Source organism: Pogona vitticeps, chromosome 4 (assembly GCF_051106095.1).
Source record: "Pogona vitticeps strain Pit_001003342236 chromosome 4, PviZW2.1, whole genome shotgun sequence".
In the NCBI taxonomy this organism is placed as follows: domain Eukaryota; kingdom Metazoa; phylum Chordata; class Lepidosauria; order Squamata; family Agamidae; genus Pogona; species Pogona vitticeps.
The window spans coordinates 145,714,260-145,742,044 of NC_135786.1; the positions used below are offsets into that span (position 1 = coordinate 145,714,260).

Sequence of the window (27,785 nt, forward strand, 5' to 3'; positions counted from 1 at the left end):
AGACAACTGTTTTTTCTATCCAGATGTCACATTCAAGTGTGAAGCAGGAGGCAACAAGGCAGCCTTCATGTTGCAGCACGTAGAAGAGCTCTGAGGGAGCAATTTGCTTCAACAAGATTTTTTAAAAAAAGGATTGTAAGCTTTTAGGCTGCTCTTCTGAATATCCCTCTTGGCCTTCACTCCTTGCTACAAGTGCGATTAGCCTAGCATTCCTCTGTCCTTCCAAGAGCTAATGTTGGGCATGCTGCTGCCACTGGTGCAGTGGTTCTAAGGTCTGTTGAACTCCTGCTTATTTGGAAGCTAGGCTTAGGGACTAGAGTAAAGTGTGATTTGTAGACTAAGTGCTTCCTATGTTGGCATCACTGATTCTCAGCCTCTGAATCCATGCCCAGGTCTTTGCTGGATACCAAAAATGTGACATCTGCTGGTACATCTGTCATTCAAGACCCAAGGACACTTGTTTATTAGCATTTGTAGACATGCAGTTTTCAGGATGGAAGAGCCCAGCCAACTGGGAAATATGCCCAGTAAGTGAGCATTCTCTGCAAGGGTGTTGGAAGGGGTATCCAGAGCCAGTACACAAGAGAGACACCACCAATAGTTCAGAGAGGAGGAAAAAAAGAGGCAAAGTTCAAGTCCTGCAAATCAAATCCACACAAGAATCATCAGTTCAAACAGGGGGTTGCCAGAAGCAAAGCCAGTGGTTAGTCCAAGGCCATCTCATGAGAAGATCAATCACGCAGGAACATTCGATTATTGTTACCTGTGTTCATTGCTATCTGTATCTGAGAGCAGAGCTGAAGCCAATAATTGTTAGAACATCTCCTAGCAACCTGCTGAACTTTGCAACTTAAATACCCTGCAAGTTGTACTCACTAGGAAGGCTTTGTATGCTGCTAGAGCTCTCCTCTTTTCCTCAATGGCTGGCATCTCCTCCGAATGGGCTTCCAACCAGTCTGCCATCTTTTTTTGGTCTTCTTGCCAAATGTGGACAAGGCAGTGTTATAAACAGTGTTCTTGAAATGTTCCCATCATTCAGGTTCATTTGCATCAGCTGGGCCTGGAAGAGTTTCCTCAAGTGCTTGAGCAAATTCCTCCACTTTTCTCTGAGTGCGAGTCTTGTTGATGTCAATATGTGCGCGTGCACACACACACACACACACACACACACACACACACACACACACACACACACACGAGATATATCATATTATAAACATGACCAACAGAATATAATATTAATAAACCCTTTAAAAGCACAGGTCTGTGCCTTCTACATGAAGAACAGAGAAGCAGAGAAGAAGCTCTGAGTTAGCTGGGAAGGCAGGATTTTGGAACATTGCACCACCCCAAAGTATTTGGATTTCACTGTAGATCAAAATCTGACATACAAGAAACACTGTCTAAACATCAAACAGAAAGTAGCCACTAGAAATAAATTACTTGGGAAATCAGCGTAGACTGGGTTGCACACCCACAAACAATAAGAACAAGTAGCCCTTGTGCTATTCTACGTCAGAATATGTTAGCACTGTATCATATAAATCGTACATGCCAAACAAATGGAAGTAGCTCTTAATGAATCATGCAGGATTATTACTGGCTGCCTGAAAATTACCCCCACTGAAAAAGTGTATAATTTTGCTGGCATTGACTCTCCCAAAATACATTGAGGTAAAGGTAAAGGTTCCCCTTGACATTTAGTCCAGTCATGTCCGACTCTTGGGCACAGTGTTTATCCCCAACTCCAAGCCGTAGAGCCAGCATTTGTCCATAGACAGTTTCCTTGTCCATGTGACCAGCACGACTAGACACAGAACGCTGCTACCTTCCCACCTTTCAAACTGCTAGGTTGGCAGAATATTTTGAGAGGTGCTAGCAAATAACAAACAAAATAAGGTAATATATTACAAAAACCATCCACTTCATCAACACCAGTCCCCTGGCTAAAATCAAGAAAAATTTTCTGCATGCCTCTCAAGCTCTAAATATTAAACCAGAAGAGGCTAGGCTAAGGTTATGAGGAGCCAAAACAACATATCTTGTCAAATGGATGAACACTGAAATGTGTTTCCCATCAGGACAAGATTCTGGCTGAAGTATCTGAAAGTCGCTTTATAGATTTCAAAGCAAAGTAGGAAGATTAAAGAATAATCAAGTAAAATAAAGCTAGCTACTTGAATATAAAGCAAATTTTCTGTGACTGTGGATAAATTCAATCAAGGCAGCATTTATGTACATGCAATTTATGCCCCATCATGTGTACAAAAGTATGTGTAAACTACCAAGATAACACTATTAATGTAGCCTTCTTCTGTTTGAAAATAGTCTAATCATTCTAAACTTGATTGAATGCTATTTATAATTTATGTTTATAATTTTAAACAGTGAAGTGCTAAGAAAGAAAGAAAGAAAGAAAGAAAGAAAGAAAGAAAGAAAGAAAGAAAGAAAGAAAGAAAGAAAGAAAGAAATGCTCCAACACTCAGAGGTTCCAGAATTTTTTTTAATTGCTTGTTGACTCTGAAGGGTGACAACGTCTCACTTGTGACTGGTATAGTCTGATTAATTATAGCAATCACTCAGAAAAGGTGACATCCTTAGCAGAAATGTACCTGATACTTTTATAAACTGCAGCTGCTTATGTCTGCAGTATAATTTCAAACCAAACTGTCCAGAGATGATGCTTTGTGTAAGTAAAGTTGCCAAGTCTCATAGCATTGGCTGAACTCTCTGGGAACTGCTTTATTTCCCCAGATCTCCAGGAGGGACAAACAACTAGGTAAATGGCACCAAAGGAAGATTTCGTGTGTGAGGTGGTTTGAAAGTCTGTGCACTAGAGATGTGACTCTCTTAGCCTCTTACTCTCAAAGATAAACTAAGGTGAGGGAAACACTCTCATCTCTCCACAGTAAGATTTCTCTCCATAAAATTTATCTTTCCACCACCTCAAGAAACCTTAGGGAAATTCTGTAGGAATTCTCAGAAGTTTAATGATCGTTTTTCTCTTTCCCTGAAACAAATGACAAGCTGTGCAGCATTATCAGTACTATTCCTGTGGAGAAATCACTAGAAAGAGCAGAAGAAACACCTAACCAAACAGGACAGTCCTAATTCCTGCACAGAAGTTCATCTCTCCCTCCTCCACTCTTGCAAAGAATGCACCGGGACATTGCACAGTATTTGGCACCTTCCTGGGCAGTACAGTGGGTAAAGAATATTTAAAAAGTGGGGAAGCAAGACCAGTGGCTCATTTTCAGAGGAAACCAAACAATCTCATAAGTGCAGGGGCAGGTCTCAGCAGAGAGTCCCAGCATAGTGAGAATCACAAAATGGTTATGAGCAAGAAACCTTTAAAGGACACATCATACCCATGCTGATCACCCATTCCTACCCATTCCGAGAAGATGCCAAGACTCAGTTTCTTTTATTCCTAACTGTTAGAGCAGTATGTCAGTGAAATCAGTTACCTCAGGAGTTGGTGATTGCTCTAACACTTGGAGGCATTCAAGAAAAACTTAGATAATCACCTGGCACATCTACTTTGACTGTATTCCTGCACTGAGCAGGGGGTTGGACTTGATGGCCTTATAGGCCCCTTCCAACTTCACTTTTCTATGATTCCATGATTCGCAAAGGTGTCTGTGCTTGTGCTGAGCTTGAGCAGCACCAGCAGACTTAAAAGCCAGAAGTGTGGAGCCTGAGGAGAGAAGTGGTGAATGCAAGTACTTGGGCCAGTCAGATTATCTGGATCAAGTCTGGGAGTAAAGTGCCCTGTGTCACAAATGTTGAATGAGCTGGCAACAGAGGTGAAGGCATCTTCAGTTTAGAGTATGATGTGAGAAAAAACAAAATCCAGAGATACACCCTGCTTTTAAAAAATCTAGGTAAACATTTGCACAAACAGCATAAGAATTGCAATAGAACCTCTCTGTTGCTGGACAAGATAAACTTGTCCAAATATCTGCAGGAAACCATGCCAGTTATTTCCACTCACGGTTCTTCATCCTGCCCCTGCCCCTTATTATGTAAGCCATTAAAAGTGCCCATCTCAAATGTAGGTGTAGATATGCACAGTACACACAGCTCTACCCAAATGAACCTAAAAGCAGCAGTTGCTGGGAATCTCTGTTCATGCAGAGAAAAATCATGACACTGCCACTGTTTATGTTATGCAAAAACAGTGATATCCTATTTTCTGCTCTGTGGGAATATTCCAGACATGCGATTACCACTGGAAATAATTTACTCCCTTTAGGAAGAACAGTGGAATCATGTTGATTCATTGTGTACTTTAACATGACATATCAATGAGGCCATCATCTCTGAAAACAGCAGTTACTGTCCATTATGATACTCAACTGCTGATACTTCTTAGTTGGTTTGTAGGCTTAACCCCATCTACTTGGTATTCAGTTGTACTACTATTATTTATATACATTTGAAAAACTCTGGGGTGCCTCCTTCCTAGCTATATTTTTTTCCTATTTTTCTTATTGGGATATGAGGGGGAAAAATAAAACTTCATGTTTCTATTGATGTGGAACTAGTGATGGGCACAAACCAGCACAATGATGGTTCAGCTTGGTTTATTAAAGTCCACAACCCATGAACTATGAAGTTCCATTTTTTTTCCCTGACAAATCACAAACCAATTCATTGGCCCTATAAAAGGGCCCTCCAGGCACCTAGAAACAGCTTCTGTCCCCATTGCCTTGCTACAGTTTGCTGCCGATGCTTCTTCCTCTGGCTGCTGCCAACTTGAAAGATAACTTTATAATTTTTTTAGACAGACCGATTGCTGCAAAAAACAAACAAACAAACAAAAAGCCTGGGTGCCTCAGCTGAGTTTTTTTTTGGGGGGGGGGTGGCAGCCATGCTGGCTCCAGCTGGCTGCCTCTGTGCCTGCACCAGCCTCTCAGCTAGAGGCAGGTGCATATGCAGAGACAGATGGCCTGCAAGGACCAGCCAGGCTTCCTTTCAAGATGGCAGCACTGGTGGAAGTGAAGGCAGTGGCAGCAAAAGGTAGGGAAGCAATGGGGGCAGTGCGAAGGGGTGGGGGCAGCGGGCGTCTCTAGGTGCCTGGGATGCCTCTCAAAAAGATGGTTTTGAGATGAATTGGAAATCACTAAAAACTTGTCAATTTATATTCGTTGGGATCATTGTGTCTGACAAACACAAATGGACAAATTAGCTACTTTTGACAAATTTTCTGATTTGTTTTTTTTTTATTCGTGCCCATCTCTACTTGTAACTATAAAATGTTGCTAGGACTTCAATTCAGTTGTCAGTGCCAACTAAAGTAGAGCATCCAAGTGTTACTCCCAATTTTAGTTGGGAGTAACACTTGGAATTAGGCCTGAGATTCCCAGAGTGGCCCAAGACACAAGAAAATGGAACACCATGTCTTGGGAGGGGGGAATGGAAGAACAAACCATTTGTGGACACTTAAAGATGTTGAGTGTTTGCTATCTCACATGGGTAACCTCACATGGCAGAGAAAGTAGAGGCACATACTTCTGGCATGCCTATATATGAGAAATGAAAAACGTACTGAGAATAAGATCTGTATAAATATGGACTTGGAAAGTTTATTTCCCAACAAATGGCCACAAAATAAATGGAACCATATTTCATTTTGCATTTTTCCATTGCCTTTGCATTAATTTTAGAGAGATTAACCACCAAGAAATTGCAGCTGTGTTCCATTTGGGGGTATGTGCAAGATCACACCTTTTCTAGAAGATTCTAGGAAAGCTAGATGATTGGTGTGCCATAGCTGTTGCTGAGAGCAAAAGTAGAAAAGTAGAACAGTTTGAGTAAATGGATGTCAGTCCATTGTGCTATTAAGACTTGCTCTCTGTAAGCTCAGAAGTCAGTCTGCTACTATGTTGAGGATCCTTAGTATAATCAAGATGTGCCTGTTAGCATTATGTTTCCTGTGTGATTATTTGTTCTGAAAATTGTTTCGTGTTTAATTTGGAATAGGCTTATTTTTCTAAAAGTATCTTTTCTTTGTAATTCCCCCATCTCTTTAAATACAAGAAAATATTTTCTACATTTGGTGTGTTTACTGGTGGTGTGGTTGATCCTAAACCCAGTGTTGGCTCCTTGGTCAGTTCTGCAGTTAAGTGACAGAACTGTCACTCTTCCCTTCAGAGCAAGTTCTGGCTCTGAGGGAACAGTAATTACTGGACTTGCTGATTCCAGGAAGGGGTTGAAGCTACCATGAAGCTATAGGCTTCCTGGATTTAGCCTGAGGTTGGCTGGACACTGCAAAGCTGAACAAGGGTGTGATTACACTGATTTGCAACCTGTATTACATTTGAAATCACAGCCAGTGCTCACACAGGGGCTGTGGATTGATTTGGGAGTTTACTATCTATAGTGGATGTGGTGTAATTCACATTCCAACCCACATTCCCCTTCTTCCCTTTCTTCCCCTGGTGCCACCTCTGCCAATCCTCTCTTTCTTCTCTAGTCCCACCACTGCTGATCCTTTTATTGGGCATAAATGCAAGTAATAATAACAAGGACTCTGTTATAAGGTGACAGGATGATCTAGCAGTAATTGCTTATATGTAAGACATCTTTTAAAAAATAAATATAAAAAAATCTAAGGGTGATTGGAGAGAGGAAAAAATATGGGAAGTCTTGTTCCCATGGTTCTGAACATCACACCCCGAACTCTTACATTATCAAAACACCACCTACAAAACACCTTCCCCATATTTACAAGAACATATCACAACAAACTACGTACATTTGAAAAAGCCCATTCAAATCATTATGTCTTGAAAAAAATAGAAGCCATCATCATAGAATAGCTACATAACTTTAATGTTGACAATAAACAAGTTGAAATGGTTAAATATTTTGTGTATCTTGTATATTGTGTTATCAATCCGGGTGGAGACTGCAGCCAAGAAATCAGAAGACTAAGAATCAGAAGAGCAGCAATGTAAGGATTAGAAAAGATTCCCAAGTGCAAAAATGTGTCACTGAAGACTAAGGCCAAGGTCATATATGTATTGCATTTTCACTTACTATGGATGGATATAAAAGCTGGACAGTGAAGAAAGTCCACAAGAAAAAGATAAATTCATCTGAAATATGCTGGATGAGAGTTTTATGGATACCACCAGAAAGACCAAGAAGTAGGTCTTAAATCAAATCAAACCTAAACTCTGTAGAAGAGTTTCATCAAAAAAAGATGAAAGTGAGGCTGGCATACTTTGAGCACAACACAAGAAGACAAGATTTGCTAGAAAGGACAATCATGCTAGGCAAAGTTGAAGGCAACAGGAAGAAAGAAAGACCAAATATGAAATGGATTTATTCAATAAAGGAAGGTAGACCTTTAAATTTATAAGTGCTGAACACATCTGTTAATGTGTGGGCTATTTTAGAAGTTATTCATTTCTCGTGTTGCCATATGTTGGAGGCAACTTTATGCTACACAACAACAGCAACAGTGATGTTGCTGCAGATATTACCATCTTCATGCCAGCCTTTTCAGTCCTCCTTGGCAATGGGAGTGATTGATTGATTGATTGATTGATTGATTGATTGATTGATTGATTGATTGATTGATTGATTGATTGATACACTGCTCCATTAGTGCAATTCACTTTTCTTACCAGCAATGTTGTGTGCTTTGTGCCTTTCAGTGCATTGTTCCACTTTGGAAGAAAACCTGCATGAAGAGAGTGAGGGCTAGATGCCGGAAAGGCTTGTGGTCTTATAAGCAGTATATATATATATATATACTGCTTATAAGACCACAAGCCTTTGGGAAAAGAACTCTATTTGAAGATTTTCCCAGGGCGGGTCCAGTTTAAAGCTAATGAAGACTTAAAAAGAGAGCAAGGGTAAGCACATATCTTCCCCACTATATTGTGATTTATTATATTTATCTTTATACTGTAGTAAGGTAAAAGTAAAGGTTCCCCTTGACATTTAGTCCAGTTGTGTCCGACTCTAGGGTGTGGTGCTCATCCCTGTTTCCAAGCCGTTTGTCGAACGCAGTTTCTGTGGTCACATGGCCAGCACAACTAGACACAGAATGCTGTTACCTTCTCACTGAGGTGGTACCTATTTATCTACTCACATTTACATGCTTTTGAACTGCTAGGTTGGCAGGAGCTGGGACAAGTGATGCACAGAGGCTTCTGTGGTTTAACCTGCAGTGCCACCACATCCCTTTTTTATACTGTAGTATCATTTTACTTAATTTTGTAATCAACAAGTGGCAGGTCTGTGGTACAAAACATATATAAGTAGCCTAAACCAACATTAAAAATAACCATATGCATGTGAAAAGCATAGCATTATCATTTACAAAATAAATTGGTTTAAATGGGTTTCTGCTTCCATCTAGAGTAGACCCACTGAATCGACTGCTGAATAAATCTTATTTATTCAGTGAGTCTACTCTCCTTAGAATGAGCAGTTGTACCTTGGCAGCAGGAGTAAGATATGGAACAGATGGAAACTGAGTAGCATACCATAATCTTATTGTATTGTTATCACTATTGTGTTATCTATCACACAGATTAGTAATACTTTAACAAGCAAACCTCCTGAATTATGAATACTTTCGACAGAACTGTCGGAACAGATGTCAACTTTTAAAATATAGCCCTCTTCTGTCTCAGAAAAACCTGTTCCTCAGAGTTCAGGCAACTAAGATTGCTGTTCCACATTGAGGAATTACCAGCTGTACTGAGCAGACTTTCTACTGCAGTAATTGGAGACCTGCCAGTATTGCATCATGGAATTTTAAAAGTACATACCCCAAAATCCCCAGCCAGTAAGGCCTTGCTATTTGCAACTGCATTTGCACACACGACTGTAGGAAGAGGTAGAACAGCAGCAAAACCCTGACCCCATCCGATCCTAGCCATAGCAATTTGATGCCTAAGGCCTTTGTTTCACTTTACCGTAATGGGAGTCATTGACCCTCCAGCTGCCTCTGTTTCATGAGACTGCACTACAGAGAAATAAACCCTATGCCATGGCAGATTTGTGTGACAATAGCCTTGGCATGAAGGATGGTATGGAAATATCACACAAAGGAGGTGCCATACCAAAGCCCGTTGACACCAACACACACATTGATTTAATGAACAGTGTTGTACAGCAAGCCAGAGAATAACCTGTAGCTGTGCATCAATGTGCACACTATCCATTTACTTTATGCTGTAAGAGCATCTTTGAAACTTTAAGAGGAACAGTTTCTTTTGATTGTTTGCTTTTCTCCAGTAGGCTGAGCAGGCAACAAAAAGCTGCCCTTATCATGATTTGTGACAAACAATGAAGTAGACCCATATGTCTTCTCTTCCCCCACAGCATAAACAGAGCAGCAAGCTTCCCCCATCCTTGAATAATACATTTAATTTCTTTTTAATTAAAACATGGATGATTTTACTTATATTTCCTGCGCTCTGTCAAAGAATCAAATACAAGCTGGGGGAGGGAGGGAGTGACACATCTCCTAATGCCCCCACTGTAAACATGGCAGATTATTTGCCCATCTGTTTGCTGGTGGCATTGAGAAACTAATTATACATGCAAATTTCATTCTGATGAACAACAACAGCAAAAAGAGAGATTAGCTAATATTTCTTGCCTATTTCTCTCTCTCTCTGTGGAATATCAGCTTTCCTCAACCTGGTGCCCTCTAGAAGTTTTTGAGCTCCAAATCACAAAATCCCTCACCACTGGCAATGCTGGCTGGGATTGGTGGGAGATGTAGAGAACATCGGGCTAGGGAACAGTCAGGAAATCGCAGAGCTCTTTTCACATCAGAAAAGCAAATCCTTATTTTTATATAATATCTGTTCCAGGATGAAAAACTGATGATGTGCCCCAAATGGACCAGAAGATCTCTCTCCCAAGACAAATCACCTTCTGAAAAATAAGGGGGAAGCAAAACACAATTCTAACCTTTCACTGCAAAATCAGACGGGCTCCAGGTAATGAAGAGGACTTGATTAGTATTCAGTAAGTGATATCTAGACATCAAAATAAATGTTATCTAATACTCACAGTAAGAACATGCTCTATGGTTTTGATTCCCCATATTTTCCTTAGAAATGCTGAGAACTAGTCTGATTCTTGGGGAATAAAATGAAGACATGAATAGATGGCACCAAGCAAGCTCAGAAGAAAATCATATGGGCCCTGTAGTTTTATAAAGCAGAGAAACACTTTTTGTAGTCCAGAGAGCACCTAATGATTTCCTAGGGTAGATGGAAAGATTCTATGCTGGAATAAGCTTTTATGATTGGGAGGGAAAAAATCCTCTAATGAAAGAGAGGAAATGTTGGATCAAACTCCTTGTATAGAAATAGGAATGCACAGATTCAGAGTGATCTTTTGGCAACCCCCCCCCCAAAAAAAAAGTTTAAAGTGTGAGAGGGAGGGAATTCAGACTCTTACTGACAAGAAAGGACCTGTCTGAAGAGGAAAGCTTCTGCTGTATATTAGCTGACATCCTGTTGCACATCTACACATGCGTAATGTGAAGCTGGAACAGCAATAGAAAAAAATTGCACCAGGGCAGAAGTAAAATCCATGAAACACTTATGCAGGCATGTCATGCAGCAGTCCCAATGCAAATCACGCAGTCCAGAGCACAATTGTGCAGTTGTGAACTGTACAGTCATAAATTACTCAATCAATTGTGGAACTGTGATGTGAACCACACAAGTGTAACATGAACTGCACGACCAGTCTGCACAATGCTGCCCACCTGGGTGTAAGACCTGGCTCACTTTCACAGGCACAACTTTATGTCATGCCAACTTGAAAAGAATTTCAGCCACACAGCATTGAAACCAGGGTTTCAAGTCACATGTGAGTGGCCTCTGTTGGTAGCAGACAGTCTCCTTTTCCAGCTGTCCAAATGGAGAAAGACACAGGCATGGTGTGGCATTAGAACTCTCTCCTGTTCACTCTTTGGCCAAAACCCTCTTGCTTTTTTAAAAAAATGTCAGAACAGGGATAAAATCTCACCTAGAATTTCACCAATGGCAACATTTCTTTACATCATACTGTGGTCAATAAGCTGTCATGTGTGGTGGAGTATCTTGTCCTACAGCCATTCTAAAAGTGCTAGTCCAGTTGGCTTTTGTATATGGAAAAGGGGGGTGGGCAGCATCTTCTCCTTCAGTCCAATCAGGGGTCTTCAGCTTGCTATTGCTGACTTCAATGTTATGGTTTTGCATAAATAAAGTGTGGCAGTCTCAGGGCTAGGGAAAAGAATCCCAGTTATACCAATTCTTTTCATCCATCTGTTGTACTGATCTTTTTTTTTTCCAGGGGTCATGTCATGTGGTATGTATATATTGGCAGGAACATTCACATTGTTTTTAACTGTATTGATTCATTTCTTTTTATTTGAACCTTTATAGCAGGCTACACTAATCTTTAATTTTGTATTGATTCATTTTGTCTTGTTTCTTGGGACAATCAGCCCCCCCTTGTCTTTTTTTTAATTACAAAAGTGATATACTAATAGAGTGGTACAAGCCTTCTCTTCCCCTCCCCTCTTCTCTTCCCTCCATTACTCACTTGTCCCCTTTTCCTTACTTCCCTACATATCTCTCCCTCTCAGTTTGTAGCTTTTATTTTTCCTTTTTCTATGGCACAATGTCAGGAGGAGGAAGCGGGTTTGAAAAGATTTGCAAAGTATTGTGAAGAGAAGGGTTGAAAAACAGAGAGGAGATGGTAATGCTATGGCCATTTCTTTACAATTCAAAGCAGGAAATGTTCCATTCTCAAGCCCTCTTTCACCCATAAGGGAGGGAAAAGGCTATCTCCTTCTGTCTCCTTCTGAGCAATATAGTCATGTTACATAGTGGTGGCTGTTACTAGTGATTTACTAATATCCCTTTAAACATTTTTAAAAGAGTAAAAACACAATGGCCATGAAGTGGCCACAACACCCCAAAACCTGACCAATTCACAAAAGAAATAGATCAACAGCAATGTTCACACATGCTGAAACAATAAGGAATGAAGCAATATATCATACAATTTAAAACAACCCTCCCAGCAAGGTGGAAATAAACCAATTGCTGTAGCAAATGAATCGATGTTAGTCATGTATCATGTGAATAGAAATTTTTGAAATGATTCAAATAACGGCCAGAACTGTGTAACTGGGATTTTGGCAAGTATGATCAAGCCTTAACTTAATAAAAGGTAAGAATGCAGGTTCAATAATTGTAACTTTCCCCAATTCTGAAACATCCTGATTGCATGAAAAGGCTCCATGTGTAGCTGATTTGCCTCCTCTTTAGACTGTACTTCTTCAAGTATGAGAACACCTGGCAGAAGGTCGAACTAGAATGCTTTCCATCTTCATGCTTCCAAATCAGCTCTTTTCTGAACACCTGAATAGGGCTTTTGTAACAAAGACATTAGTGTTACTATGTCTCTCTGTCGCACAAGCATCAAAACACAAAATCAGATGTAAAGTCAGAAAAATTACTGTGAATCCTGAAATCACTTGTACAAAACTGACATGAACAGCAGAATTTATTGTCAGCGTCAACTACATGAAATGTAGCTGCTTCAAGTTAAATGTTTCCTGTGATGTTTGAGAAGAGCCTGCAAGACTTTGTTCTTGTTCTCAGAGAAACCAGTACTTTGTTTTGACCCGCTCAAAAGAAGAGAACATTCAAAATCTACAAAAGCTTTTTCTATGAAAACACTGACCTTTTACAATTGCTCTGGTCTTGTTTCATTGTAGGTTCTTGAATAGATTCTGTATGTTACACAGTTCTGACAAATCCTGCTTGGAACAGATGCCATTTTTAATACATCAGCCGCTGCACCTTAAAACTATCATCTTGCCTCCAATATGAGAAATTCTTTTAACAAGCCAAGCTCTGACATCTGGTGTAGATTAGCCTCTCCACCCTCCCTCATCCTCTAGTTCTCTCTGTCACTGCCTTGATTTCCCCCCCTTGGCATTACCCCCTGCAACTTTACGAACAGCTTGTGTTGTACAGAACAAGAGAGACAACAAAGGTGACATTCTGGCTTAATGTTTGAAAGCATGGTTAAAGCGAGGGGGGGGAATCCAGGGCCAGCCCTACCATTTAGGAAAGGGAAGCAGCCTCCACAAATAGCAGACTACCTGGACAGGTAAATTCACCATTCTCTCCAAGCTCCTGCTACTGTGGGGGGAGTTTTGTATAGCTCCCCAGAGCTGGTTATTTTTGACTAGCGATGAGCAGGTGTTTGGTATTTCCCAGCCCCGCCTCCTCCTGTGGGTGTCCAGTGAGAGGCAGCAGCCAGAGGAGGCAGGGCAGGGAAACCAGGGAGCTCGCTCTGAGGAGACACCCACCAGAAGAGGTGGGGCTGAGAAGGAAAGCAGCACCAGCATGAACTCTTAAATCAGCAATTCATGCTCATCTGTACACAAGACCATACGTATCAGGTTGAGGAATGTGTCACATCCTGTTTCCAATAGAGGCCACATTAGAAGCTAAACCATTTGCTCATGCAGTTCCACAAAATATTTATTTATTTATTTATTTATTTATTTATTTATTTATTTATTTATTTATTTATTTCCTTCCTTCCTTCCTTCCTTCCTTCCTTCCTTCCTTCCCCTAGAATCCACAAAATTGTAGATATTAGGAAACTCTGCTGTTTTCACCAATTTAGGCCGCAGCCTCTGGCCCACAGAACCCTCTAGCCCAGAGGACCCTCTGTTGTCAGAAGGCCTGTCCATTTGGCATGCTCCTCCCATCTGAACAGCAAATTGCCCCTTGTAGCCTGATCAGCTGTCAGTTAAAGACCTTTCCTGATCTTCTGAGTGCAGTGAGCCATATCTAGATGCCAGTGTGGATACGGTATAAAACTCCAACCTCAGATGCCAATGTCCCCTTTTCCCTGCCCTCCCAGATCTTTCTGTGATCGGTATCTTGCCAAATCTGGAGTGGCAATGTCAGACATAGAGAATTTTGGCAGACCAGAGATGACATGGACAAAGTGTAGAGGTTCTATATAGGGAGAATCTAAAGCATTCCCAATCCTCCACCCCACTCTCCCCAACATGATGGGAAGATTCAGACCAGCCTGAGAAATGGTCTAAATGTTTCATTCCCATTTCAAAGGCTAGTTCTCCCTCTTTTTAATTCTACCAGCGGGAATGCAGCAAGGTTTAGGAAATGACAGTGCTTTCACGATCTGACCCAAAAAGTGAATTGCCCTGTTAATCTTTAGAATGTATTTTTCTTCTTGAGCTTAGAGTGCAGAGCTAGAAGAGGAAATTACACATGATGGAAATAATAAAGTAAGTGCAATTTATTCTTGGTTGATCAGCACCATTAAACAAATGTACTACTTCAGCAGTAAAACATAACCACACATATACCACTGGGCTACTTTAGATAGATGAAAAAAAATCACATGTGTTGTTTTGGTATTTGCATTAGACCATTGTCATAATGAAGAACTTACTACTTTACAACTAGTGCTGTTATGTGCCATCTAGTCAGAAGTGACTTATAGCAACCCTAAAACAGAAGCACAGACTTACGAGGGCACCCCGGTTGCTGCTGAGAAAAGGTCACCAGGGCTCAGAATGCCAGGAGAGGCGTGGTGGCAGCCACACAGTCTGGTGGTGTAAGGAGAGGCAGCTAACAGAGGCTTCCCTACCAGTCCTGATTGGCCAGTGGGGAGTAGAGTTCCCCTGCTGGCCTGGTATTGGCTAGTGGGTAGTGATGGATTTGCATGTTGCAGGTAGATGGGGGAAGGAGGATTATCACCCTGGTCTGCTGGCCCAGCTTAAAAGCTGGAGGGTGCAGCCACCCACCCTCACCAGGACCCATCCCGTTCCTTCTTTTCCCCTCCCTCCCTTACTGTTTCTCAGTGGTGGCAGGATGTGTTGTCATTGTTTATTGCATAGGTTCCATGGAGGGTGGTTCAGGTGTTTTCACTGCACTGTGCATGTACGCTCAATCTTATCACAACTTTGTTGGTGGTTTGGGGCATTGGAGTTGGGTCCTCCTGAAGACAGGAGCCTACTCACCCAGAATGGTTACTGAACCTCCCCGTATAAGGAGATTGGGGCAGGGTCATGGCTCAGGTCTGGCTCGGGGACCTGTGGGCCCAACCCTTGCCCCAGCTGTTTGAGACTCTTGGAGTGGCATGCACCCAGGTGATTTCCAGCAGCTGCTGAAGTGAACAGTAGTGGGCATCGAATGGCACTCAGGTCTCTTGATGCACTGGATCCAATTCCTCAATGCTGGCCAGGGACTTCTGCTCTAACCAATAAAGTTGTGGCCGTTTCTCCAAAGAATTGTGTGCATTGTGTTCCTTTGCAGTTTATACAGCCTTCACCTTTTAAAGGTTGAAGACAGATGGTACATTGGAAAGGTATAGAAGCATTTTCAGACGAAACATAGCTTTGCATATGTGTCCAGTAAATAAGCGATGAGAGGCAGTTGCTGGGTTTAAATGGCCAACAGAAATTGATTAATTATGAAGGGAAACAGCACAGCAAAACCTATTCTGACCTACAAATTTCCTCAAACTTACCTCTAACCTGACTCCTTAGCAGCCCATATATTTAAATGTGACGCCAGCCTACGCTGCATCCATATAGGCTCTGTGACTCTGTGTAGCTGATCTATGATGCACCCAAAGTGAATCTTCTCTCCAAATAAGGCCCAAGAGCAGCAGATAAAAATAATCCTTCCTTCATCTCAAAAAAATAGTTTTGGGTGCTCATCAAAGTGAAGTTCAGTAGCTACCCTAATGAATACCCTACTACATCTGCCAACAAACTGTACCAACGCCACCCAAAGCAGAAACATTCGAAGGACACACATGAGGAAGCCCTCTCAAAGTCAGAAAGATGAAACATTCCCACATGATTCTGAAAAGCCACCTCTTGTTTCTTCCTGGGCTGAATGCAGAGTTGCCTCCATGCTCACCAACTGAATGTTGGGGAGAGATAATGTCTTGTTGTCTCAAGGATCAAACACTATCTAGTTCTCTTAATTTACATAAAAATTCAACAGTGCCAATTTTCTTGAACTCCTGATGTTATTCATGAAATCACCTGCTGTCTTAATTGCTACTGCAGTTCTTATGTCGTTTTAAAATATTTTTATCTTAATGATTAAAAAAAGAGCACATGAATGGACATGTGTGAAAGGATTCTGGGGTCCCAATATCACTTCATCTTCCACATCCTATGCACCAGTCACCCCCAGGGTGTCCTCTTCAGGAGTACCCTGTCCCTGGCAGTGAAGTCAACAATCCCAACAGCATTGCCTTTGGGGAGGGCACTGAGGATAAAGAAGCAATGGGAGGGTCTCGCCCTCAAGGTCCAAAAAGTGAAGAAGCTTCTAGAAGGCATGCGACACAGAAGTAGATCTTATAGGTCGGAGAGAGATCACAAGTTTATAGAAGAGAAGGGAGAAAGCAGAAGAGGGAATTTGGTGAGGAAACAGACATATTATTGAGGAGAGTGAGGAGCAGCCTAAAACAAGAAGTGATCCAAACCTGTGACAGACTTTTGTCTAGCAGTGATGATTGCTGGATGTTATATTGCAGTTGCAATATAGTAATTTATTCCTCTGTTATAGGGCAAAGAAATTAATTACACATACTTCTGGAGTTTTGAAAATTTACTTTTTTGGGACTTAAAATAATTTCCCAGCATTGGCATATTCTATCAATTAAAAGAACAGGGACTTGAAAACATGACTTGGAAAAATGGCTCTGAATCTCGGGTTGAGTCCGAGTCTTTAAAAAAAAACCAAGATGAGTCTGAGTCAAGCCACCAAATAACTGAAATCAGACTCGACAGCAAGTTGTGAGTCCCCATTCCTCTGTTTATAGCACAACAAGAATAATAAAGCCATCAAGAATAACAAAGCTTTCAGGTTTGTAGTCCTGGTTTGAGTCTTGGATACTCCTACTAGTGCACAGTAATTTCTGCTGGTGTTGAATATTCCTTAATATCAGGAAATGACTCTCCCTGTCATTTCCAGATATTAAGAGGCGCTTTGTCATGACACACAGCCCAACAGTGTCTAGGCCTCAGACTTACAACCAACAATTGTCCTGAGGTTCACAGCTTCTTCCCTCATCTTTATAAAGTGTTGGAAAGCCGCTAGTGAGGGTTTATAGCCAGAATTATTGACAGAGATCCCATAATAATCCAATAAGCCTTATATTGGAATGGGTAAAATGCTGTTTTAGTTGGTTTCTGTTGGAGGTTTTACAACCTGGCATGTTGCCTGGAGAAAGTGTGGCTGGGAGGGGCCTTTCTGGGCTGTCAATCTATCTAGCACTAACCAATTGTTCCTTCCTGCCTCTGAATTCAAAGAGAGCCCCGCCTCTCTGCTTAAGAACTCTTTCCTTTTATTAAGTCTGTTGAGACCTGTTGCTGAATACAATCATGTTTTGCCATTTTGTTGTTTGATCTGTTCAATTGTAGATAACAAAACCTTTTATTTTTTCTACTACTAATGTTTCAAAGTGAGTTATTGAGACCATAAGTGCCAGTTGATTAGAAAAAAAAGGGTGGACTAATTGGGAACGTGAAGCTGTTCTGCTCTGTGAATCCCTGCACTTCTACTGCACAGCTAGATGAATTTTTAACCAGAAATTCAAAACTCTGCAATTGTTTCTGAGAGGAGCCCCCAAAACATTTGCACATTTCATGATAAGAATCATGGAAATAACTAGAGATTTGTCCATTTAGTACTAAGACACTGATTATCTGACCCTTAAGTCTGGGTTTGGAGCCCTATGAGCTCAAATGATGTTTGTGCTGAATTAGGCTTGCAGGCTCCTCCTGCTTCTTCCAAAGCTCTGAATACAATCAGATGAGACTGCATAAGCATCATTTATTTGCAGCCAGGTCCTACATGGTCCTCTCCATGCTCAGAATAGTTGCACATATTTAATTTAGCCAAGGAAAGTCGGGAAAGGTTAAGGTTCAGTTCATTTTTAAAAGTACACTGAAATTTACAAATTGATGCACATTTGGGATGAACAGAACATTAGATTTTAAAAGCAAAAGAAAGCAAAGCATGCTGCTTATATACTGCCCCATAGCACTTCAAGCTCTCTCTGGGTGGTTTACAAGATAATTATGCAGGCTACACATTGTCACCCCCCCCCCCCGGCAAGCTGGGTACTCATTTTACCATTTTATCAACCTCAGAAGGAGAGAAGGCTGAGTCAGCCTTGAGCCAGCTACCTGGGATTGAACCCCAGGTCGTGAGCACAGTTTAGGCTGCAGTACAGCAGTTTAACTACTGTGCCATGAGGCTCTTTAAAAATCTTTTAAAAATCTCAATGTGTGAAAAAACAAAACTGAAAAATTAATATATGCTTATTTCTGCTGATACCAGAAGTACAACAACACTAAATTGGAAAGCAAACTGAATTTAATTCTTCTAGAATGATTTGTTTTAATCAGGTTCATTTTACATTGGGCCTTGGGAACATTGTTTTTCACTAATTTAAATGTGGCTTTTGAATATAGGTAAAGGTAAAGGTTCACCTTGACAATTTTTTGTCCAGTCGTGTCTGACTCTAGGGTGCGGTGCTCATCCCTGTTTCCAAGCCATAGAGCCAGTGTTTTGTCCGAAGACAATCTTCCGTGGTCACATGGCCAGTGTGACTCAGACACGGAACGCTGTTACCTTCCCACCGAGGTGGTCCCTATTTATCTACTTGCATTTGCATGCTTTCGAACTGCTAGGCTGGCGGGAGCTGGGACAAAGTGACGGGAGCTCACTCCGTCGCGTGGATTCAATCTTACAACTGCTTGGTCTTCTGACCCTGCAGCACAGGCTTCTGTGGTTTAGCCCGCAGCGCCACCACGTCCCCCTAGGCTTTTGAATATATGGATTGTTAAATGGAAATTGAATTGCCTTATTGTTGCTAGGAACTAATATGTTTTGCTAACACCTACACTTTCACCTCAACACCAGAGAAATTAGGTACAAAAAGCTCTCCCAAGTATTGTTCTCCAAAAACAACTGTTTGTTGAGTGCCTTTGGATACGTTTTCTTCCTGTTTTAGTGGAAATTTCTGAAGTAAATTTACTTAAGCCATTTCTGCAGCACTTTATTATTGAGTCTACTGAGCAAAGTTGCAATGCAACAATGACGTTGATAGTTTAAAAAAAACACGAAAGAAATGCAGTGCTACATGCAGTTAAAAAGGTACTGCTGTATGTGAGCCAACCTGGAAACGTTTATTTCTTCTTTCACTCCTTGGTTGCTTGTCAAGTGTTCAGTGATTTAAATGCATAATTTATTAAACACTCTCTTAACACTGGGAACTGTCAAATTTAAAGAGTTTCATTTAGCCTTCGTTATTTTATAAAGGGATTATATTGGTTAATTTTAATGACTTTCCCCCAGCCCTTTTCAATCAGTCTCCATTTTCTGTGCAGTACATACATAGGGTCAATGTCATTCATGTATGCTACTTTGCTTGAAGGTGAGATGAAAAGCTCTTTGGTTTCCCAAGCCTCTCGTTAAGAGTTTGCCTAGCCTTCGTGCTGCTCCTAAGTATGTAAAAATCTCTCATAATCTTGGTTGTTTGGTGCCTGTTACTGCAGCTAATTATGTATACCAGTTAACAAATAAATGTTGTACAACAGCAACAGCAACATAAACAACAGCAACACATCAGCACCATGTAGTACTGCACTATGTTAACAGGGTGTGTGTGTCAATTTTAAAAATCATATTTATCATTCCAGAGTTGCTACATATTTCTTTCTAACTCCCAACAAAATCCAAGGGAAATCTGGCGTATTTCACCTGTATTGCTCATCTCAGAAATGTCAAGGAGAAAAAAACTGCATCTGACATGACTAGTAAAAATTTTCAAGGGATTTGCTCATATCTGTATGTTTATTTTCTATTTCTGGCATTTAGTTATTTAGAACACCTTTACTATGGAACAGCATTGTAACAGAATTCCTGTTTACCACATAGATTATAGGAACAGGTAATTACCACCACTGCCTCTTTCCAGATTACAACACAAGGCAAAGAGTAGATGGAGTTTCTCCCACTTTATTTGTTGTCCTGGTGACAAATTGAGTCAGAGCCATGGTTAGTGTGAATACCATGAAGCTATAAACTGGCCCGGGTCAAGTCCATGAAAACTAATATTCAATGGCTCTCAATGCCATGTTTAAGACAACATCAGCCCCTCATTCAGGAGAACTGTAAGGGAGAAAGAGAAGAGTATGCCAATAACATCTCCCCTCTTCTGTCTTGCTGATTTTAAAAAATAGCCAGCCCTGTAATGGAAGGTTTTCCTGGTGAGTAGAGCTGACTTGATATTAAGCAGAAATTCTACATGTTCACTGGGTCCAGAAGCAGATGCCAGTGGAGCAGAGAGAAACGTTGGAGGGACAGATGGTCTACACTCATCTTTATCTTCAGTTTCTCTGATTAACTTCCTTCTTCCTCACTTCATCTCAGACTCATGATCAACCTCATAGACATATAATCCTCTTCCTTCCTCCTACCCTGCCTTTCCCACACTCACATATTGCATACTAATCACTGAACTCTAATGACCCTAATTATCACTCTCGCCAAAACGATTGCTTTGCACACTCTGCTCAGAAACATCCAATCCTTCCATGCAACTACGCAAAACTTCCTAATAAGCACCCATTCTGATAATACCTTGTATAGTCTGTAATACCAAAATGACCCATTGTGTAACAGTTGATTCCAAAGCAGAGACATAATGTCGAGACTTAATGATTTTGTGAATTTTATTAAATTCTTCAGTAATAAACATGTTTGCATCCACCTGCACTTCCAAGGTCAAAAGGTACTGCTATTACAAGCAAGAGGACAATGTTGCACTTGCTAGTCATGCATGTACAGTGGTGCCTCGCTTGACAAGGATAATTTGTTCCGTTCAAATTGCTATTAAGCAAAATCCTCGTCAAGCAAAATGAAAAAGCCCATTGAAATGCATTGAACACCAGTTCAGTGCATTCCAAAGGGCGAAATACCTCAGCATCCAACAAAGATCCTCCATAGGGCGGCCATTTTCCGGTGCCTGAAATGCAAGGAATCCATCCTAAAGCACAGCGGGGAGCCATTTTGCACAGCGGGTGGCTATTTTGAACCCTGACAATCAGCTGTTTTTGATCATCAAGTGAAAAATCAGTTCCTGAAGCAGGGAACCGATCGTCGTAAAATGGAAAAACCCCATTGAATCATTGTTTAGCAATTGCAATAGAGATCGCAAAAAACTAATCGTCAAACGATTTCCTTGTCTAATGAGGTAATCGTCAAACGAGGCACCACTGTATTAAAGATTAGGAAGGAGTGAAACTAGAAGTATGCATATTAGAGATGGGCGATTCAGAGGTCTGGCCCAATTCATCACTGCACTCACATAGGTGTTGTATGGGAATGACACCCTCAACCTCCTACCTCCCCTGTAGGCTTGCTCATTCCTTGGGCAACACGCACTTCTCTCCCCACCTCCCCAGTGTGACTGCCCACTCATCTTTTTCAGTGTGCTCTTCCTTTTTCTGCCTTCTCTATCAGCCATCCACTCCCATGAGGAAGTGGGGCAGGGATTCATGCAGCATTCCCTTTGAATGGGTGGCTGGAGGTGGAGGAGGAAGAGAGAAAAGCAAATTGCAAAAGGTGAGTGGGCAGTTGTTCTGGGGAGTTAGGGAGGGAAGTGTGTGTCACTCAAGGAACGGGCAAGCATGCTGGGGAGGCAGGAAGGCACCATGCCCACACAACACCTGTGTGGGTGCAGTGATGAATTGAGCCAGACCTCTGAATTGAAGTTCATGCTCATCTCTAGTTCAGGTTTGTGTTTGCTGTACAACTCCTAGAATTCTCTAGGCAGCATGATTGTCTTGCTGTCTGGGAAATCCTAGGAGTTAAGAGTTCAAAACCATAAATCTGCATAGCACTAACTGAAACCTAAACCTCTAAGGTTAAGTATTCAGAGCCCTGAGACTGGATGGATTCATTTATCTATTTTTTTTTCATTGTTGTCTCTGTTATGTGTTGTCACAAGGAACAGCAATCTTTTTTTAGTGCTTAATGCCAGGTTTATTTAATGCCAGTTACAGACTCTCCCAACACAGAGAATGGGCAGAGGCACAAGAGCCTTTTTCTTTCTTTCTGGAGCAGCCAGCTTTGGTTACAGGCTAAACAAAACACATCTGGATAAGGGTGCAGATGTTGGGAGGAAGCCGGGAGCTCTTCGCTCAGTCACTGGACTCGCCCAGGGTCAGACGGTCAAAGAGGTACTTGCCGAGGCCTTCATCTGGGCACACACACGCAACAGGTTGGTCACATGGTCTCCCAGTTTCTTGATCAGCTTCACCTGTTCATCAAGGTAGTGAGTCTCCAGGAAGTCACGTATGGGGATCAGATGGGCGGGAAGCCACTTGGTGCAAATTCAGTAGAGCCTGATTTGCACTCTTCTCGAGGTGAAGGGCAACCTGCATGGCAGCAGCTCCATCCTTTCATCCATCTTGCTCTGGTTTCTTGACATCCTGCAGGACAACTCTACCACCACAACAGTTTTGGAAGGTCAAAATCTTCTCAGCTTGTACAATGAACAGCAATCTTAATAATGTTTTTGAGGCACATGAGATGTTCAAGGGGTCATTTACTATTGCCAGCCCCTGTGAAATTCCATGACGGAGCAGGGAATTGAAACCAGTCTTCTGAGTCCTAACCCAACACTCTATCCATTACACTACACCAGTACGCTTTGTCTCATAATAGATTTTAAAACTTTTTTTAACTCTCAATTTTCTATCTCAAGTATAAAGAAACTTGCACGTATCAGTACATTCTTATGAAAACTGAAGCAACATAACACTCTCTTTCACTGCTAGTTCTAAACTGTGCAAGGAGCAGTCTTTTTCCTTTCCCTCCCAACACTGGGAATGTCATAGTGGGGAGTAATGGGAAACCGAGCAGAGAGGGCTGGACTAAGGAGTAGAATCCTGTTCCCATCTTCAAATGTTCCTAACTGTCCAAGTGGCCAGCCTGAAAAAAATATTACAGAAAACTTCCACTACCATACTTCTCTCTTTTTCCTCTTCGCTATCAAACTTCTTTTAAGTTTATAGCCCTCAGCCCACATTGAGTATATATAACATATAGCATATATTGAGCAAATTAGTCTATTACGTTTTCTCTTTCATCTTTCCATCTCTATGGTCAAAATCCTGATGACACACTTATTGACGTATGGAACTATTGTTATTGGGGACAGCAGTTGATGAAAGTTTCCTTTTAAAGTGTAATGGTACTTTCAATGTCATTGTATAAATAAATACAGAAGGAGAATAAGAAGGAGGGGCAAGGGAGGGGAGGAAGAGAAAAGAGTGATTTTCAGGACCATTGAGATCATGAGGGACATTGAACACTGAATGTGTATTAGCACTTCACCTTTTGCTATTAAAAGTCAAAAAGAGCAAATAAATGTATGTTTATGTAGTCTGATCTGATTGTATTCAGAGCTTTGAAAATAAACGAATGAGGAGAAGAATGAGAAAGTTGAGTTATTTCAAAGATGGAGATAGCTATCGGTGTCATCCTTCCTTTCTTCCTTGCAGACAAAAACATCCTTCTTCAAGGTCGGAAGAACACCGTCTATCAAGAAACAGGGAACAGTGTTTTTGGGCGTTTTATTCCTTGTGGAGATCTGTAAAGAGGAAAATGAAAGCTCACATCTAATGCTTGACCTGACAGCCCTATGAAACCAGAGACAGTGAGAAATGCAAGCAATATATTAGAGAAGGAAAGAATTTCACTGGCTCTAATGGTCTCGATCAGCCTTCCAAAACTTGGTAAGTTGAGAGAAGAAACACCATCCTGATACTTTACAGATTTGTTAAGTTTCATGGGCTGTTTCAAGAAAAGAAGCAAAGACACAAAAATACACATATTGTGAACTGTAAATGGTTAAAACATATACAATTTAAAAATAAATAAAAACATGATTTAGTCAGTGGGAAAAATATGTACAGGAGGTAATGCATGTCACTAAATGCACAGATTAGGAAAATGTGAAAAAATATGCACAAATACCATGCATATGACCATGGGAGAAACCCTATGAAATCATGGTATATTGATTATATTGACATATATTGAGATATATTGAGATATTTTCAACTCTCTTCTATATACATTTCAAGTTTGGACTTATGAGCCTGCCTTACACTGAATCATATCATCAATCAGGCCACTCTGGAAATGTCCACAGGGATTGACAATGGCATTTCATAATCTCAGGCAAGGGTCTTACCCAGCTGTGCAATTTTGAACCTTTTTAAACTGGATATTGAAACAGGAGTTTCAGCATGAACAATTTTATTTATTTATTTATTGCATTTATACCCCGCCTGTCTAGTCAAACGATCACTCTAGGTGGCTACCAACATATATAACAACATATGAAATATAACAAAATTGTTAAACATCAATAGACAAGTTATTCAAGATGAAAAAAGGGGAAAAGAAAAAAATAAGAAGAAAAAAGAAATCAAGTATTAACTGGAGGGAAGGCCTGCATAAACATCCAAGTTTTCAGTTGGTTTTTAAAGATACCCAACGAAGGGGCCACACGAATCTCCAGAGGAAGGTTATTTCAGAGGCGAGGAGCTACCGTCGAGAAGGCCCAGTTTCTTGTTCTTTTCCTTCTGGGCCTCCCTTGATGTCAGGCTCCTCAGCCTCACCTCCTGACTTGATCAGGTGATACAAGTAGATTTTGGTGGGAGTAGGCATTCCGCCAGGTATCGAGGCCCTAAACCGTTTAGGGCTTTATATGTAAGCATTAAAACTTTGAAGTCAATGCAGAACTGAATGGGCAGCCAATGCAAAGTGGCCAGAGTGAGAGAGATATGCTGATATTTTCTCACTCCACTAAGGAGTCTGACCACCGCGTCCTGCACCACTTGGATTTTCTGCATCAACCTCAAAGGTAGCCCCACGTAGAGCGCATTACAGTGGTCTAATCTCGAGATTGCAAGTGCATGTACCAAAGTGGTGAGTGCCCCAACATCAAGATAGGGACGCAGCTGGGCTATCTGCCAAAGATGAAAAAAGGCGGTGCAGACCACCGACGCCACCTGAGTTTCCATGGTGAGTGCCAGGTCCAGATGGATCCCCAAGCTACGAACCTCACTCCTTGCGGTAAGAGTCACACCCCCAAATGAGTTTCCCAGACTGCTGACGGTGGGGCCACCCACCCTCAGGACCACCGTCTTGTCCGGGTTCAGCCTCAGACCATTTTCCTGCATCCATTGCAGCACAGACTCCAAGCAGCGCTGAAGGGACAGAACAGCATTCACTGCAGTTGGAGAAAAGGAGATGTAGAGCTGAGTGTCATCAGCGTACTGAAGGCATGACGCCCCACACCCCCTGATGACCCCACCCAGCTGCTTCATGTAGATATTAAACAGCATTGGGGAGATGATCGAACCCTGTGGAACCCCACAATTGAGGGTCCCCGGGGTCCCCGAGGAAGGATCAAAGACATTCAAATGCATGGCCACCAATTCCCAACTCGGAGAGCCTCCTCAGGACGATACTGTGGTTGACAGTATCAAAGGCCGCCAAGATGTCAAGGAGGACCAACAGAGACATTTTAACCCCCATCAGCTTCCCTAAGCAGGTCATCATACAGAACGACCAGTGCCGTTTCTATACCATGGCACGGCCTGAAACCCGACTAGAACAGATCCAGGGCATCTATTTCATCCAAATGAGCCTGAAGCTGATCGGCCACCACCCTCTCCACCTCTTTGTTATGAAAGAAACATTGGCAACGGTCCTATAATTGCCAATTTCATCCGCCGCCAAACTAGGTTTCTTCCTTATGGGCCTAATGAGTGTCTCCTGAAGGGCAGGAGGAACCCTGCCCTCAAGGAAAGACCCATTAATTATTGCTGTGGCCCATTCTGTGGCCCCTCGCTGGGAAGGCAGGCCTTCCATTACATACCAAGAAAAAAGAGGGGAAAAAGAAAAACCCTAAATTAATACAAAAATTATATAATAATAACGATATTATTAACATACAAAAAAATTAAACAGAAATTAATTTAAAGTGCCAGTTGTCCAAAAAGATGAAAGAAAAGATAAGAAAAGGAAGGAAAAACAATAAAGTAAATTCCAGTACAATGTAAATAAATTAAAGAATAAAGTAAAACATACAGTGGAAGAAAAAAGAGAGAAAATATAATACTGTATATATAAAATAAAATTAAAAAAAATTTGCACTATCCTGCTGAATTCTTTTTTCTCACTCCTTCTACCTATCCTCAGTTGCCTACCACTTTTTCACTTACAAAAGAAAGATGAAAGTGAAAAATTGAAACACCTTATTATCCAGTGACCACTGTTTTATTCCCAAAAGGCTGAGATACTCAAATTAACAGTTTGAGCAGACAGGAATTCTCCTTTTCTCATTTTCCTTTGAAAATTCATTATAAGACACATTGAGTTACACTAGACACAACAGCTCAGTTTCAGGTCAAGAAGTCTGAAGGAGGGTTCACATTTATCCACTGACAGCCAAAGGCAGTTTTTTCTCCCAAATGCCAATCAAGCAGAATAATGACAGTTCCCTTATTAAAACCATAGTAACAAAAAAGTAATGATTACATCCTGTAACCACCACACAATTTCTCTCCTTTCCTTGGGAAAGACATGACATTGTCAGGCATTAGCTGAGGGGACTTTCCATTTTCTTCTTTCTCTTGGGAGTGGCAAAAGAACAGGCTTGTGGATAATGCTGCTTTCTCTACATTCTGTAGAGAGTTGAGAGGAGCAAAAACAGACTTTAAACAGAAGAAAATCGAAAACTTTGCATACAGAAGTGGCAGTTGTAGTATTCCAAACCGACCAGACTAAGAGTGACTCACTAGCCATGTATTGTGAGCCATGAAGCTGTTTGCAGTGGGAGACCATTGTTCAGGGATGTGAAAATTAAGTGTGAAGCTCAATCACTTTGTTTTTGTGGCTGCTGGTGTATCATTAACTTTACTGGCTGTAATAATGTTCTTCTTGCTTTAAAAAGGCAATAAAGTCAACTTACAATGTATTTAGAGGTACATGACTCCTGGAACATGGATTCCTAGCAAGTTTAGAAGCTGCAAATTTTGTTGTTTTATAATTTTGTCCTTCCTTCAGGTTATGAGTCAACTGTCCTATTTTATATTTCCAGGTCCAATCAGCTATGGATTTGCCATATACATTACACTGTGATCTTAAATATTTATAAATCATCATCAGCAGCAGCAGCATCCCATCCATGGGCATAGGCCTTTTTGAGGTGGAGGGGCCTGCATGCTCCAGTAAGATTGAGAGTTATGCTCATGGGTCTCCTAAGCCAGACAAGTCAAAGCTGAGAAGCCAGACCAAGTGTGTCCACCAACCACCAATTATGATGAGAGGAAATAAACAGAAATCCATGCTGGATCGGTCATCACCCAGGTCAACAAGGACCACATCACATGCTACAGCCCTTGGGTATCTGGTGACAAATGGGCTACAGGGCTCAGCAGACCCTGTTGAGGAACCAGGACAGGCTGCTGCAAAGCTACTGGAGCAACATGAACACAAAACTTGGAGTCTCATCGTAAACTGAGAAATGCTATTATGAGGCAAACACAACAGCTTTTTTGAAAACAGTTTTCAAAAAAGAATGATGGAAATTTGGAAGAGGAAACATCAAATTAGTGACAACGATTAATGGACCAGAGAAGGTTA

General features: G+C 41.3%; 1 protein-coding gene and 2 long non-coding RNA genes across 10 annotated transcripts in view; 2 read left to right on the forward strand and 1 right to left on the reverse strand.

Annotated features, from left to right (window-relative positions):
* LOC144588617 (uncharacterized) overlaps positions 1-10,045 on the forward strand; it is a 31,460-nt gene extending 21,415 nt beyond the window's left edge. Inside the window, exon 3 of the long non-coding RNA XR_013544239.1 lies at positions 9,846-10,045. This is a non-coding gene — a long non-coding RNA (uncharacterized LOC144588617). The remainder of the gene's footprint in view (positions 1-9,845) is intronic.
* CDH18 (cadherin 18) overlaps positions 1-27,785 on the reverse strand; it is a 787,224-nt gene that overhangs the window by 359,670 nt on the left and 399,769 nt on the right. The gene's annotated exons all lie outside the window — the stretch shown is intronic.
* LOC144588616 (uncharacterized) lies at positions 23,627-27,508 on the forward strand. Its single transcript, XR_013544238.1, has 2 exons — positions 23,627-23,860; positions 27,241-27,508. It is a non-coding gene; the product is annotated as an uncharacterized LOC144588616 (long non-coding RNA).